At 39.9% G+C, this 16,438-nt stretch overlaps 1 long non-coding RNA gene across 2 annotated transcripts in view; it reads left to right on the top strand.

Moving 5' to 3' along the window:
• Positions 1 to 16,438, top strand: part of LOC140700093 (uncharacterized) — a 180,540-nt gene that overhangs the window by 59,978 nt on the left and 104,124 nt on the right. For both annotated transcript variants that reach the window (XR_012078294.1, XR_012078295.1), the window contains one exon: positions 450 to 659. This is a non-coding gene — a long non-coding RNA (uncharacterized lncRNA). The remainder of the gene's footprint in view (positions 1 to 449; positions 660 to 16,438) is intronic.

Here is a 16,438-nt window from a genome sequence, read left to right as displayed (position 1 = left end):
ATCTTCAACATGAGGTTTCTAAGCCTGCCTGGGTAGTCATCACTATTCCAGTCAGCCAGAAGTGGAAATGTGCGCAGGGAGTCAGGCATGTAAGATTTTTATGGATCACGCTTGGAGGTGGTACACAGTATTTCCATGCTCATTTTATAAGCCTGAGCTCATAAATGCATGGCCACCCCCTACTACCAGGGAGGATGGGAAATAAATTCTAGCTGGTGCCACGAATCTGTTTGTCATTTTCTGTGCTGATACTGTATTGTTTTGATCATATAAAGTTTAAATCCATTTTTTTCAATTCTGAAATCAAAATGAAATAACCATAACAAAACTCTGTTGAGATTTTAATTGAAAATGTATTCAACTTAATGTTATTTGTACAAGTGATGATTTTCATATGCTTTTGTCTTTCCAACCAAGAACATGTGTTTTTTACTTTTTTTTTTTTTTAGGTATTATTCTATGTGCTTCCTGAAGATTAGATTATGAAAGAGATTGGAAAGAAGAGGAAAGTTTCATGGCTGAGGCTTTTTTTTTTTTAAGTGAGATATAATTTACTTATTGTGAAATGGACAGATCTTAAACCCCTATCAAGATACGGAACATGGCCATCACTTCAGAAGGTTCCCTTGCACCTCTGCCAATGAGTCCTCCCCGCAAAGGTAAGAATTGTTTTGATTTTCAGCGTATAGAGTTAGTGGTGCTTATTCTTGAACTTTATGTAAGTGGAATGATACAGTATGTACTTTTTGTGGCGTAAGGCTTCCTCTCTTCCGTGTGGAGAGACATCTGTGTTGCTCCACTTATCGGTTTGTCCTTTCTGTTGCTGAGCAGTGTCTCACTGTGTGGAGGCACCACAGTTGTTTATCCTTACACGTGTTGAATGACATATGGGTTGTTTCAGTTTGTTGCTCTCCTGTTTAAAGCTCTCCTGTTTAAAAGTTGCTCTCCTGTGGACATTCATGTGTAGGTTTCCGGGTGGTCCCATGTTTTTATTTCTCTTGAGAAAATACTTAGGAATTCCTGGGTCATAAGATAGGCATCTACTTAACTTTATAAGAAACTGGCAAACAATTTCCCAAAGTGTTTGTGCCATTTAACACTCCCACCGGCAGTGTCTTCTCCCCGTTAACACCTGTTGCAGGTTACATCTTTACAGTCTTTTTTAACTGTAGTCACTTGAGTGGGTGTACAGTATCTCACATACCAACTTTACTGCAGTATAGTTTATGTACAGTAAAGCACACACATTTTCAGGTGAAATCTGACAGTATATCCATGCATATAACTACCACCAAATTGAAATATAAAGAACACCCAACACCCCAAAATACAAAACATCCCTATTACCCTTCGTATCCTTTTCATTCAATCCCCACTTCTCATCCCCACCTCAGTGGGGGGTGTCTCATCTGCTTTTAATCATGTAGATTTGTCCTTCTAACAGTTTAACTTGAAAGGACATAAAGTACGTACTCTTTTGTGTCTGATTTCTTTCACTTAGCATAATGATTGTGAGATTTATGTATATTATTGTACACAGTAGTAACGTGTTCCTTTTTATTGGTAAGTAGTGTTCTATTGTATAAATATACCGCAGTTCACCTATTGGTGAATATCTGGGTTGTTTCTAGTTTCTGGCTATTTTGAATAAAGCTGCTATGAACATTTATGTATAAGTCTTTGTATGAACATATGCTTCCAATTTTCTTGAATGAATATCTAGAAGTGGAATTGCTGCATCACATAGTAAATGTATGTTAACTTTGCAAGGAAATGCCTAACTATTTTCCAAAGTGGTTACATAACCAGTCAGCGTTTTCATCATTAATGTATTAGAGTTACAATTGCTTTACACATTTGTCAGCACTTGGGGTTACCAGTCTTTTAAATTTTAACCACTGTAATTGGGTAGTCTCTTAGGTTCATTTTAATTTGCATTTCGTTGATGACTAATTATGTTAAGCACCTACTGATGTAATTATTTGACATTTGAATGTAACCTTTGGTGAGGGGTCTGTTCAGTTCGTCTGTCCATTTTTAAAAGATTGGGTCGCTACTTTTGTTATTATTGAGTCGTAAGGGTACTTTATATATTGTGAATATAAGATCTTTGTAGACACCTTGCAGATACTTACTTCTAGTCTGTGTGTTGTCTTTTCTTTTTCTTTGTAGTGTCCTTTGAAGAGCAGAACTTTCTTAACTTTGAGAAGTCTATTTTTTTCTGTTTTTTTTTTATGGTTCAGATTTCTTGTGTCCTATATAAGAAATACATGTATGTTAGGTTTGCAGTGATCTTTTGTTATGTTTTACAGTAGAAGCTTTTTAGTTTTAGCTTGTGCATGGGGTCTATTTTCCATCTCTGATTATTTTTGTGTACTGAATGTGAGTGTGTAGAGATTCAGTTTTTTTCCAGATGGGTATTGATTTGTTCCAAAATCATTTGTTGAAAAGATTTTTCTCCCTCCATTGAACAGCTTTTGTTGAAAATCAATTGACCATAAAATGTGGGTCATGTTGAACTCTTTATTCTGATCCTTTGATATGTGTGTTCATTGTTACGTCAATACCATACTATCTTGATTATTGTAGTTTTAAAGAAAGTCTTAAAATCAGATAGTGTGATTTTTTTCAACTTTGTTCTTCTTTTGTAGCATTGTTTTGGCTATTCTAAGTCCTTTGCATTTCTATATGAACTTTATGGTCAGCTCACTAATAAAGCTCACTTTAAAGACGATCGCTCATATGCAGAATCTAAAAGAAAAAACAACAAAAAAACATAAATACAAAACAGAAACAGACTCATGACATAGAATACAATCTTGTGGTAGCCAGGGGGACAGCGGGTGGGAAGGGACAGACTGGGATTTCAAAATATAGAATAGATAAACAAGATTGTACTGTGTAGCACAGGGAAATATATACAGGATCTATTGGTGGCTCACAGTGAAAGAGAATGTGACAGTGAATGTATGTATGCTCATGTATAACTGAAAAATTGTGCTCTACACTGGAATTTGACACAACATTGTAAAATGACTGTAACTCAAAAAAAACGTAAATAATTGGTGTATTATATTGATTTTTGTCTGTTGAACCAATCTTACTTTCCTGGGATAAATTCTACTCGGTTATTGTTTTAAAATGTAGGTTTTATTATTATTCAGGGATGTTGAGGCCAAAAGATCAGGAAACAGTTTCCACTGAAAAGATAGTTTATTACACACAGTTCCCAAGAAGAGGGGACACATTATGCCATGTGAGGTGGAAGGGGCATATTGAGGACTCACCATGGTCAGTCAGGAGATAGAGGGAGTGAGGGAAAATGGGGGCAAGTATCTGTATTGTGGTTTCCATGAGAAGGAAAGGGGAAGCAGGTGTAGGGCTGGCCAGTTTGAATACTTTCAGCGGGCTCTGGGGCATAGGGACTGGCTCTGGTTGTCTGGTACCTGGCCCTGGACGTTTGGCTTAGGGGGATAGGGGCACAGACTGTGAGAACCCAGTGAGAGCCTGATGAAGGAGACGGCTGAGATGGGCTCTGAATTGGTGGGTTTGCTTAGGAAAGGAGCACGAGCAGATGAGTTGTTTATTGTCTCTAGCATTTGGCTGCCCTGGGAGGGACAGTCTCTCCAGAGTCAGCAGGGTCTCAGATTTCAAAGCATAAGGATAAAAAGACATGCTCAATACAGTCATGATATATAATTCTTCTGCTCTGTTGCTGGATTCAATTTGCTGGATTTGTGAAGGATTTTTCCAGCTAGACTCAGAGGGGGTATTGGTCTGTGGTTTTCGTCTCTTGTGATGCCTTTGATTTTGGTATCAGGGTAATCCTGGCCTCATAAAAGGAGTTGTGAAGTGTTCACTCTCCTATTTTTTGGAAGAATTTGTGAAGTGTTCTTTACTTTAATTACCCTGTAGAAGTTTGGTAGAGTTCACCAGTGAAGCCAGTTTGTCCTGGGCCTTCATATCTGGTGAGTTTAATCCCCTTACTTGTTAAAGGTCGATTCAGGCTTTCTCCTGGAGTTAGTTTTGATAGTTCATGTCTTTCTATGAATTTATCCTTTTTATCTAGGCTCTCTAATTTGTTGGCATAAAACTTACACATTTTGTTTTCTACAGTAGTTAAATAGCTTTTTATCAACACACCATTTCATAAAATGAAGCAAAACCACATGAAAGTCCATGTTAAAGTACCTGGGTGTCATCTCAAAATAAATCTGGGGAGACAGAAACAAAGGTAGTAAATGATCATAGTTGATCTGTTCTTTAAGGCATCATTTGGTTATCAGAAATCCCCTAACACTGGTGCAAGTGAAGAGGTCAGTTATTGTAAGAATGATAGTACATGAAAATGGAAATGCCGAGACTGGAGGCTATAAGGGTTAAGGTCTTGAAGATTAAGGAGCCAGAATTTATGAAAAGATTTCTTAAAGCTATGCTGTGTGCTTTGTCCCCCGCTTCCTTCAAAGGGCAGAGGTGTGTGAGTCTGATTCTCCCCCTCCAAGCCTAGGAAAGGTGAACAGGATTGACTGAGAGAGCAGATGGAGGACACGGAGCACTGGTGTCTGACCTGAGGTGCCAGAGAAGACTGAGAGGTGGTTGCTTTGGGGTTAGTCTGCCCACCCCAGACTTGCCAGGGCAAAGATGCACAGGTGCCTCCTGTGGCTCGTAGGTGGACCCTACGTATCAGAGAGGCCGTGTGATGTTGGATTAGGTTCTTTCAGTGGGACCATTGGAGTGGGAGATGGAATTGCAGCAGATGGAGGCTGAAGAAGGACCACAGGGTACTTTGGCGCTGTGATAGAAATAATGTGTTATCCTGGTGAAGGATACATTCATCTGAGTTAGAAGAACTTCTCGAAGAGATGTCTCACAATGGATTCTTCAAAGAACCCATACAGGTAATGCAAACATTTATCAGGCTTCCGTAGAAGGAGAAAGCTGCTTTTGACAGTGATAAGTCAGAACCTCCTTTTCTGTTGCCTCTCCTTCCTCTTACTGACCACTCTCCTGGCCCTTTAGGAACCAGAAAGTAGCAAGGGAGTAGAAGAGTGGTGAGAAGCGAAGAAAAGGCAACTATTACACCTTTCTCTGGGTAGAACTTCCTACCTAGAGGGAAGGAAATGTCAAGAACTGTAAAGGGTCTGAGAGTTCACCCTATTTGCAAGTTAGCTTGCTATGTTTCATGGAGGCTGGTAGAAGACAGAAGTCTTCTGTGCCAGAGACAAAGAACAGTTTATTACTCACAGCCGTGGTATTTTTAAGCTGGTTCCCTGACTCTCAATTCCCACAATGCACAGAGGGCCAGATTACGCCTGCACACACAGTGGATTCTGCTGTGGGAGAGGAACCCTAAACTTAGGGAACACAAATGTTTTTTAACGGGCAGTAAACATGCCCGCCCTTTTCTCCAGAGAGAGGTGTTATCTTTCTCGTACTGGACAGCAAGCAGTCAGTTCTTTCCTCCTGAGGAAGACACGATCTCTGTCTAAGGCTGTCCACTATACAGAGATCCTTGAAAAATGGTCCAGAACACAGGAAAGTTAGCGCCTCTCTAGCAGATATGGAAAAACATGGGAGACCCCTGAAGAATCATCCTCCCATAAGAAATAGCTGTGACTTTGAGGGAAATTAGAAGCTTTGTCCCTTGCATGGAACGGGACTTTATAAATAACAAGATTTGAGACTATTCTTCACTATTTAAATGATCATAGGGTGTTATGTTTTATGAGCAAAAAAAAAAAAATTCAAATAGGGGTAAGGAAAAAACACTCCCACCCCAAATAAAATGTAAGGGGGAAGCAGGAGAAAAAGTTCAAGTTGCTTTGATTAATATGCCCATTTCACAAGAGCTTAATGAACAACCTTAAAGTCATGTAAGGTCTACTAATCTGCAGATAAAATACAGCCAAACCTTGTGTAAGCTGGAAAGGAGAATTACAATGTCAGAATTAGATAAATTCTACCTCTCCCTTTGAACTTTCTCTTCTCTGGTCTCTCATCTCTGATTTCTCAGTTTGTCTGTTTATTTTACTTTTTCTGGCTTTGTTTCTGCCTGGGTTTTCATGCTACGTCCTACTGCCACTTACCAGCAGCCATTCTGCCTCTTGGTTCAGATTCTCCAGAGAGGAAATCATATGGTTACTGTTCAGCTGATGGATTAACTTCTCTCAGTCGAGTGATTCAGTAATCGGGAGGCGCGGCTGGGGCCGGCATCTGGTGAGGTCCAGAGGCAATGATAAGGCCACAGCAGCGACAAACCTGGGTATGTTCTGCGAAAAGATAGCGGAGGGAGTGGCAAGCGCCCCCAAAGAAATTTCCAAATCCTGACTTAAATCTGTTCTGAATTCAGAAGACTTTCCAGGTATAACACGTACAATTATAAATAAAAAGTTTGACTTATTTGTTGGTAATGTCTATAAAATTACAAGGAAATGGCGATTGAATTCTGTAAATACCTGATACTGGTCCCAGGAGCTTGGTGAGTAGAGCTGGCTCAGGTCAAGCCCGTCCTATTCATAGGCAACCCGGAGCACACGTTCCACTGATGGGAGTTACGTCTCCCTGCTGGCAGAGAACAGACGACCTAAAGCAAGTGAGAGGACGTTTAGTCACCATCCCTAAAATGCACACCGAGGACATTTTTCAAGGTAGTTTTCCTGTTATGGATAAATCGTATGCTATTAGGCTGTTAATGTTATTTCTGCAATAATTTAAATGACCCTTTAAAATATAACAAACAGGCATTTTTTTTGTTCCTGAATAAGAACTGAAAATTTAGGGTAGTACTAAATCCTGTTTTTAGCAAAAGCAACTTTTTTTAGCATGACTGTTGGCTTAAGAAAGGCGGTGATTCCTTTTTTTTAAGTAACACAAAGCAAAGGTCCTTCTGAACTAGAACTAAAAGTAAAGAACAGACTAAGGGTGAAGTAAGAAAATGAGACAGGGTGTCAATTTTTCTGATTTTTTTTGTTAGTTTTTTTTTTTTAATTGAAGTATAATCGGTTGACAGTGTAGTGTTACTTTCTGGTGTAGAGCACACTGATTCAGTTGTACATTCATATACATATATATACTCCTTTTCATATTCCTTTTCATTATAGGCTGTTACCAGGTATTGAATATTGTTCCCTGTGCTGTACAATAGGTCCTTGCTGTTTATCTATTTTGTATACAGTAGTTAGTATCTGCAAATCCCAAACTCCCAATTTATCCCCGCCAGCCCCCTTTCCCTCCTGGTAAAGAAAACAAACTTGCTAATTCTTTTTAAAACGCATTTGCCTTCTATTATTCCCATCTGGTTTTTTATTTTATAGTGTAACAAATCAACCTTGCAAATTGATTTAAAAGAAAAGAGCTTGGAAAAGCTCTTATAAATTAAATTTGTGACATTGACTTACATCTCCCCCTTTTACCTATTTTTTCCAGAGAAAAAGCTTCTTCTTATAATGGACTATGGTTGAAATCATTATATTTATTATCATTATATACAGGCACAAACATGTCTTAAAGCGTAAGGAATCCATTCTCTGGTTATTGCTTTGTGGGGAATGCTTGTTGGCACAACATTCTTCTTCATGTCTCCCTGAAGAGCCTACAAGGTTTTTCAGGGGCCTGATAATCAGTTATGCAGGCATTTTCTAAAACAGTGAAATGTGTATTTAGTACGTATTTTCTGCTGCGGCAAAATTCTTTTGTTGTTTTGTTTTCTCTCTCCTTGAAAAGATCGCTCCTTCTCTGGTTTCATTTTAAGGGTCACTTAAGACCAAGCTGCTTCAGGCCGTCTTCCATTTTCATGTAGATTTGTTAGTTATTTTGTTTGTTTGTCCAGAAGGAGGTTTTGTTCTGTGTCCTAGAGCTGACTTTGAAAAGGAAGCTAATCATATAAGTGAAAATAATCAATTATACTCATGGTTAAATCCAATATATTGTTGGTTTCCCCACTGCTCAGTCAGCTTCTAAGACCCCGGATCAAGGGCAGAGATGCTTAAGGGATTTTGGTTGGCTCTGGTGTGTGTGCATGTGTGTGTGTGTGTGACTGAGAAGCAGACTCTCAGAAAAACTGCAGAATGCAGAACAAAGATCCAATTTTAGAATTTACTTTATAAACAAACAAATAAATACAAACAATAAAGGGTGGGTCTGTATAGTTAAAATATGCTGAATTATGTCAGTCCAGAAATACAAAATGGTACAACCACTGAGAAAAGTTTAGCAGTTTCTTAAAAAATTAAACACACACCTGCCATATAATCCAGCCAGTCTACTCCTAGGTGTCTACCTAAGGGAAATGAAAACATGTCTATACGTACACTGCTATGTGGACATGCATGGCAGTATTATTTGTAATAGCCCTGAGCTGGTAACACCTGAATGTCCATCAACTGGTAAATGGATCAACAAAATGGAGGTATACCTACTTAATGGAATACTATGCAGCCATAAAAAGATGACACATTTGACCACATGCAGGCTCTTGAAAGCTGCATGCTAAAAGAAATGCACCAGATCCAAAAGACTACTTATGACATGTTCATTTGGGCTGCTGTAACAAAATACCAGGGACTGGGTGGCTTATAAGTAACAAGTTTATTTCTCACAGTTCTGGAGGCTGGGAGGTCCAAGATCAGAGTGCCAGCATGGCCAGGGGCTGGTGAAGGTTGTTTCGTTGTATCCTCACTTGGTGGGCGCCCCCTGAGCCTCATTTATAAGGGCACTAATCTCATCCGTGAGTGTGGAGCCTCCGGATAACTCAGGCAGTCACTTAATTTACTTGTTTGTTTGCTTATTTGTTTATTTCTTTTTCTTGGCTTCTTCGTCGGCACTCAAGACGTCACAGTAAGGCTAGCGTCTCCTATGTTACAGTTTTCAGAGCACAAGGAAAGGAAGGTTACATCTACCCCTCTACTGATGTAAGGGATAGGAAGAGCTCATTTATTCATGTATTCATGTTTTTGCCACTAAATTATTCATTCATTTTCAGAATGTTTATGCTTAAAATCTAAATGATTCAATATAATTTCTTTTCACTTTGGGGCATGTTACCCTTTTGCTTTCTGATGCTTTTGGAGTCATATTCTACCCAATCTCTACTTTTGGATAGATCTATATTTCATTTTGGAAGTTAAAAAAGAACCATAACCCTCTAAAACTGTGATATTTATTTTGGTCTTATCATCCTCATTTGAAGAAATACGACAGCCATGTCTCTCAAATTCTAGATTATTTGTAGGTAAGGTAATTTATAAGCATGGGGTTTAAATCCAGATCTGTGTGACTCAAATCTGTATACTTTCCAGCCATCTTAGGCATACTCTAAGTATTTAGAAATAAAAACAAACTGATTAATCTCAAAAAAAGTTTTAAGTTACATGGACAGAAACAGAAATATTTTTTTCCAGATAACAAGAAAATTTAATTCACTATAATATTATAGTCATTAAGGGTCCTATTTTACCAATTATTGTACAAAACCCATAGATAAAACCGCACCTTCAGTAATGAGGAAGGCTATGATTTTGGAGTCAGAACACATTATCAACAAAAGAGAAGTCTGAATAGAGGGGACACACAAGCATCTCAAAGCACCGATAGTAGATTTAACTGAAAAAGAAATACAACCCAAATTTGGGGGTAATTTTTCTCAAATGATGAATCATAATAGCTAATATATATCCAGCATGAAATTTTGCAGACATTGTGTTAGGCCATGTACATGGAGGTCTCGTTTAATCCTCAGTTGAACCTTATGTGTTAAGAACACTCTTCATCACCAAGAACCCCCGTTACAGGTGGGAATCTGGAACTGACTAGGACAGTCTCACCTAATGACATGCACTGGCGAGTAGTGCGGGGCCAGGGATTGGCACCAGAACCTGCTCTATCAGTCAGAAATTTACTATATGAAGTTACTGGCAACAGAGTAAACTAATGTATTATTTATTCTTCAAATAAGATTATTTTGTTCCACAGTGAGAATTGTTACCAGCACCGTAGCACCAGGATGCACGCTTAAGATGAAATAAAGATGTCTTTGTTTAATGAGCACTTGTCCCCATCCACTTTTTTTTCCAACTGAAATTGGAGGACTGGTGCATTTTGAACATCAGTGGAAACTGGCAAACAGGACTTGGTTTTGAGTGAAAAGACAGGTCAGACGTATGCTATTCAGTTATTGAAAGAGAAGAGGCTCCAGATACTGCAACCAGAAACTTTTAGAGAAAGCAGAATACCTCGGTCATTTCCATATGAAAGGCGCAGGTAGGAGTTCAATAGCTCCTTTTCTTCTTTGGAGAAAACGAGTGTAGCTTTCTGCTGGCTGATAAAAATTTGATCAGGGGAAGAGGGGCCCCTGTGCTTCCTTCAGGCAGAAAATAAACTCTCTGACTGCTGCTTTCTGCTCGAGGTCTTCCCGAGTCATGCTGTATGTCTCGAAGACGGTGTCACTGACCTCCAGAGCAAAAGCAACCAAGGGCACCAGCAGAGTGGCAGGGGGCGGCCAGGTCATTTGTGTCTTCTTGCATTGGTGAGGTGTGGGCTGAGGTCTCACCTTGTTATTCATTTTGCTGGATGAATAGGGCCAGGTTTGGGAGCTTCTAAGTTTGTAAGAGCTATAAGGCAAAACACTGGGGCCAGGGCTTGGCTGTGTGAGTTCAAGTGTTTCACTCCAAGGGTTTGTATCCCGCTCCCACTCTTCGAGGATGTTGATGTTGAAAGGGGTTTTTGAATGAAGGTTGGGTGTGTTACACAGTCTTCCCTGGGTATCCGTGGGGGAGTGGTTCCAGGACCCCCCGTGGATACCAAAATCCACGGATGCTCAAGTCGCTTATATGAAATGGCGTAGTATTTGCAGACAACCCTGCACATCCTCCCTTATGCTTCAAATCATCTCTAGATTAATATAAGAATTTACATAAAGTAGGTGCTATGTAAATAGTTGTAATACAATGTAAATGCTATGTAAATAAATAGTTGCCCCTGGGGCAAATTCAAGTCTTGAGTTTTGGAACTTTCTGGAATTTTTTTGCCTAATATTTTCTGTCTGGGCTTGATTGAATCCTCAGGTACAGAACCTGCATGGAGGGCCAACTGTATAGTAAAGTAGTGAGAATGGTGTACAACTCATTTCAGCTTAACACACACACACACAGACATCGCAGGTCAGCCCCATTCAGTATTTTCGGCGTTCTTTCGATTTTCATAAACCTTGAGTACCTCTTCTCTGCTAGGTCCTGTTAAAGTGCTTCACTTGTCGGACCTTCAGCTTTCATGCCAGCTGCAGCTCCCTGTTCCGCTCCCTCCAGGGCTCCCTCCTTCTGCGTCAGTTAGAAACAACACAGAGAATATGATATTTCTCCATCTGAGAGGTTTGGGTTTGGGTTTGGGTTTGGGTTTTGGTTTTGACCATGTCCCTAGATGTGGGTTTGTTAACTTGATTTGATGCCTTTAGTCTTCTGGGCATGTTTGTTTATTATAACTAGCATTTAGACACAGTATTATAAACTGACTATACCTCAATTAAAAAAAAAAACCTATCAAGGATCACAGATCTAGAGAGCCACAAAACCATGTTATCAGTCAGCTTTATTTGTTCATTTGTGAAATATGACAGTCCCGACCTAAGCTGGCCACCTTGTAAATTCAGTCTATGGTCATACGGAGAATAAAGTAAATAAAGGTACGTGTGGTTGGGTGTAACCCGTGACATTACCAGCGTCACAATTCAGAGTCCGAGAGTGAGACCAGGAGCAGCTCTCTCTTATAAAAAAGAATAAACCTTAGACCAAGTGTACAGATTTACAAATTATGAGTGAAACAAAAGCAAACTTCAGTGCTGCCTCTTATCCTCCCGAGTTTTAGCAGGGAGGAAAGGGGAAATTTAGCAGCGGGAATACAGGGTTATGGTTTCTTACCCTAAGATATCAGCACCTGCGCACAGCATCTTGGTTCCCGGTGGGTATCCAAGGAAACTAGGAAGACCGTCGGTCCTCATCCTGTTAGGAAAAGCAGCTTTTCTTCCAGTGGATCTTAGCAGGTGCAGCAGCGGCTGCAGACCCTGAATATGTGCCCTGTTGCCTCAGGCTGCCCTGGAAAGACCTCCTTTATGGGATAGTTAGTGTAGTCCTGACTTACCTCAGGAGAAGTCAGGATTTTACAATCTGGGATGCCCAGACAAAAATGACCCATCCTTCTTTTAAAGTATAGGGCTGAAAACCATCTCGTTCTTTCATTTCACAATCTACTGAGTGCTTAAATTCAAACTGTTAAGTTATCACCAGATTTTGTCAGACAGCTTTGCAAGTAAGGCTTCAAAGTGTAAGCTAATTTAGAGAACAGTCCGATGACAAAGGTGAGATGAGCATCATTACCAAATGGCTTTTGTTCGGTGGAGCTTAAACCCAAAAGGATTTTTGCAAGAATGAGGAATCCCTACTAATGCCAAACCCCTTTGGATGACAGGTCAATGACTTCAGCTTTGTATGTAAAATATGGCACATGCATACTTGTTATATATTTGTTTGGAACCAGTGGAATCAGATACTGGCTAGCTTACTATGAGGTGGCAGTGTATTGTAGCACCTTGAAAATAGTTTAGCAAATAACAATTTCAAAACACAGGCTCAGGTATAAGAAAGATAACCTTATTTCCCTTTAACTCTGCTTCTATTATGTAGAAATGCAATCTCAGGCAATTTGTGGTTCCTGCCTGCTGGGAGTGTAGTGTATCTGACAAGTTCCAGGGGCTTATGGGGGAAGGCCCAAGGCACTGGCAGGAGAGAGAGGAGAGGAACTGAGTGCTCAGTATCATGCAGGCACCAGTAAACATCCCTTGCTGCACCAGTCCTTGCACTGACCTGGGCAGGGCCTTCCTTGGAGGAGTGTAGGGTCTGGGCACCTCGGCCAGCGTGGGTCAGGCAAGCTCAAGGTGATTGCAGTTAGAAAGAAGCTTCGTTGCTGGTATTTCTAAGGCCTTTGAGATACAGTTAAAGGCAGGAATTTCAAAGTTAACATTTTAAAAATTATGAAACACTGTAAGTATCTGCAAAAATAGAGGACAGTGAACCCCCAAGTATGCATCACCCAGTGACAGCAATCATAAGTGTTTATCTCACCTACATCCCTTCTATAAGAGACTATTTTGAAGCGAGTCCCAGACAATATTCAATAACAGTGGATTTTAATGAGACCTGGACTCGCTTCTAGTACGAGGCCTGGGCCCCTGCCCTGGTTGCCCAGCCCAAGGGATGGGCTTGGTTGCATGTTGGTCACCTCTGAGAAGCCTCTCCTTTTGTGGTCCCTTCAGACCAAAGCCTCTCTCTCCTTTAGTGCTATAACTGAGGTATTTATAGCCCCTTGGGGCACAGTAATTTTCCTGAAGTTCTCTGTGATCTATGTCTCCCCAGATAGGCACCAGAATCCCTCACTGACCCCAAGTCCGACCTGGGATGTGAGATGTTGGGTCCCTCGCAGATACCCACCGAGGTGTCTGCTCCCCCTTCTCCTGATGCTCCTCTTCCTCAGTGCCGTTTCTAAAGGACGGGTGGTTGGGAGTATGGGGTGCTGATGGAGGGAAGGCGGGTTGCAAACATCTAGTCTACCCTGGAGTTCTCAGAAGTCGCCGTCAGGAAGAGTCTTCAGCTGAGTTCTGCTTTTGGATCTATTGTATCTCTCCCCAGGGGCTGGGAGCTCAGAACCTAGCATCTCTACAAATGGGATGGGAGAAAGGGAAAAAATAATATTTCAGCAATCTTGTCCTGCTAGATATTGTGTTGAAAACTCTGTTTCAGAAAGTGAGTGAAGCCAGCACAGCATCCTTCGTAGTCTTGCAAGTTGTGAGAGGCTGGGCAGGGATGTGGGTTCTGGAGCAGATAGACGTGGATTGTAATTTCTTTTACAATTCAAGGTATTTTGTGTCTTTTCCTCTGCTTTCTCATCTGTATAATGGGGATGATAACAGCTACTTAAATGTCATTATTAGGAGGTGGAATAATATCTTAATCTCAATGCTAGTTACACATTAAGCACCTAATAGCATTAAGTATTATTATTATTATTATTATTACAGATGCTATGAGAATGGAAATGAATTCTCACTAAGGTCATATAGGAAGCTTTCTCAGGAAAATTGACTCAAATTGAGTCTCAAAGAGCATGTATGTCTTTTGTAGACAAATATGGGGGGGGTGGCAGGAAGCACATTTTAGGTAAAGAAAACATGTCTGGCATCCTTTTTTATCATCACAAAAAATTATTAACCACGAAAAATAATATTAACTAAAGATAGAATGGGTTTTCTTTTTTTTTCCATATAGTTAAGCCCCCCTTTATTATAAGCAAAACATGCTTAGAGAAAATATTTAGAAAATGCAGACAAAATTATACTACTCATCATACCATCTTCAAGATATAAAACTTTTTAATGGTGGTAAAATATACATACTATAAAATTTACCATCTTGACCATCTTTAAGTAGTGTTAATTACATGTACACTGTTGTGAAACCAGTCTCCAGTTTTTGTTTTCATTTTTCCTAACTGAAACTCTGTCCTCGTGCAACAGTGACTCCCCTTCCTCTCCCGTCCCAGCCCCTGGCAGCCACAGCTACCTTCTGTGTCTATGAATTTGAGTACTCTAGGCATTCATGTAAGGGGAATCATACAGTATTTATCTTTTTGTGACTGGATAATTTCACTTAAAATTGATCATTTAATCTAGTTTTGTTACCTGTTTTTGTACGGAAATGTTTGGATCCACCACGGTCTGTTTAACCATTTCCCTATAGCTGGGGGCTTATGATAATATTTTATTTATTATATATATTATATAAATATTTTATTTATTTATTATTCCATTTCTCTGCTGATCTTGAATAAACCCCTCTTTGCTAGAGAAACATCTGGCAGTCTGCGTCTTTCGGGTCAATAACATTCTGCCTGTATTTGTGAAAATCTGAATTGCTTCCAAAACGATGGCCAGAAGGACTGGGAAGGGAGCGCATAGTCATTGACCTTGTATTTATTAATCATTATAAATGACACTGCAGTTATAATCCTTATAGTAAACATTCAGGCACATTCATTGTTAGTTCTTTAGAATACATTTCTAGGTGCACAGATACATTTCCTGGGTCAGAGGGCATGCACAGACGCACACATTAGGCTTTTGAGGTATATTGACACCTGCCCTCTAGAAACGTGGTAGCAAATTCCACTCCTATCTGTGATGTGGGTGCTGGTTTCCTTGCCCCATTTACTTTTCTTCTTCCTTCTTTTTTTTAACAACTTAAGTTAGAACCAGTTTTGATCCCCTGTCAGTCACTGCTTAAAGCCCAGTGAAGCTCAGACTTCACAATGGATGCACCAAGCACCTCGCTTACACGCTGGCCCCAAGAGCGGGGGAAGCCAGCTGAGAACTTCATGCTTCAAAAAGTTCAGAGCAGTTAACCTAATCCTGCTTAACCATGAAATCTCAGGCTCCCCGTTCAGGAGTCTTCCGTCTTTGAAGGGACAGAGAATCAGCTTATTTAGTGGCCGCAGGATACAGCTCGCACTGACGGAATCTACCTTTGTCTTTTAAATTTAATTCCTAACGATACCTGTTTGGGGGGAAATTCAGCAAATCATTTAATTCAAGTTAAAATGCCAGAATAAGAGAAAATAATGTCTAATGTAAAACAGATGATCACATCTACTAAAAAGAACCCCCTACAAAGAGTTGCCTTGAAATTTATTCTGGGAAGATGCTTTAAACGCTTTATTAAGAAAATCAAGAGTATGAGCATACAAATTACCTATGGTTAGGTTTCTTTTTATTATGTCATGACAATTGTATTTTCAGATATACTCATCCAGGTACTAGATTTTCTTGATTACTGTCAAGTGCAAATTTAGCACAAGTTTTGTTCAGTATGCTGTTTCCTAAACAATCAGTTTCAGAGATTTAGCATGGTAATAAAAAATTAATCAGCTTGGAGATCAGTGAAAACATTGCTTCTGGAAATAGATTGACTGGGACATAGTACTTTAGCAAAGTAAAAGATACTGGAAGGATTCTAAACCCATGTCAGGAGGAAATACCAGCTAATAACTAATTTAGGCTTAATTGCTTCATGATGAATACACACTGGCGCGCGCGCACACACACACACACACACACACACACTAAAATGAAGAAAGAGCAGGAGAACATAGAACAGCATTGGTTTGGAAGCCATTTCCTTTGCAGTTTGTATCTTGAGCATCCCCAAGGGTGGGCATGGATTTTGGTTTGGGGTTTGATGGTTCTGGACAGTGATTCAGTCTTCAGTCATAACTGGTGATTTTTTTCCCCTTTGGCTTGCCCCTGTCAGTTAAGGCCTGATTATGAAATTCCACTTGACTTTTTTCCCCTATCTTCCTCTTTTTATTATTTGTCATATGAAGACAGAGTCACTGGTGTCAG

This window comes from Vicugna pacos, chromosome 12, assembly GCF_048564905.1.
Source record: "Vicugna pacos chromosome 12, VicPac4, whole genome shotgun sequence".
NCBI lineage: Eukaryota > Metazoa > Chordata > Mammalia > Artiodactyla > Camelidae > Vicugna > Vicugna pacos.
Note: the sequence above shows the minus strand (reverse complement) of the source record. Positions and strands in the feature narration are given on the sequence as shown.